Consider the following 870-nt stretch of genomic DNA (forward strand, 5'->3'; position numbering starts at 1 on the left):
CTCAAGGTCCAACCAGGCTGGTAGTCTGGCTTCAACGGCAACCAGTGCAGCATTCTTCAGTGGAAGGCATAATACCCTTCAATGCACTAAGCTGAGAAATGTTACAGCCTGAGGGAATTATCCATCTCCCTGCGTACAACATATGTTACCCATAAACATTTTCCTCTGTGGTTTTTATCTGACTGTCAGGGACAGTTTGTATCTCTTGAGCACGGTTAAAGCTTCTCTCGTGCAGTGACAGAAACAGCAAGAAAAGGAATAACATTTAAACCAGGCTTGTCCAACATACGGCCCGCGGGCCGCCATGTGGCCCGCCAAGGCATTTTCTGTGACTCGCGGTGCTGCGACAGGAAATGAAAGTAAACACTGTTTACTTTTGTTCCCACCCCTTGTCCCTTCCCCAGCCCCTCAGCAGCTTCCTAATGGCTGCTGAAGGGCTGGGGAAGGGACGAGGTTCCCACACACATCGCGTCAGCTTAACGTTGCTGACGCAGTGCGTGTGGGAAGAGGAGTAGCCATGTGCCTCTTGGGACAGGAAGAGCCCGGCCAGAGCGGCAGGGGCTCAGCCGCACTTTCCCCCTGCCTGCGCCGGTCAGTCCCGAGCGGCACACGGCTCCGCCGCCGCCTCTGCTGGCTGGTTGCAGACCTGGCCGGCCTCCTCCTATCCCCAGCAGCACATGGGAAGCTGGCTTCAGCTGCATGCTGCTTTTCCTGGCCGGGGAAAATGCAGCTGAGCCACTGCCGCTCCAGCCGGACTCATCCCGTCCCGAGCAGCACATAGCTCCGCCACCGCTTCTCCTGGCCGGTGCAGACCCAGCTGACCCCCTCCTGTCCCCAGCAGCCTGTGGGAAGCCGGCTTCAGCTGCATGC

Source organism: Alligator sinensis, unplaced genomic scaffold (genome assembly GCF_000455745.1).
Source record: "Alligator sinensis unplaced genomic scaffold, ASM45574v1 scaffold31_1, whole genome shotgun sequence".
NCBI lineage: Eukaryota > Metazoa > Chordata > Crocodylia > Alligatoridae > Alligator > Alligator sinensis.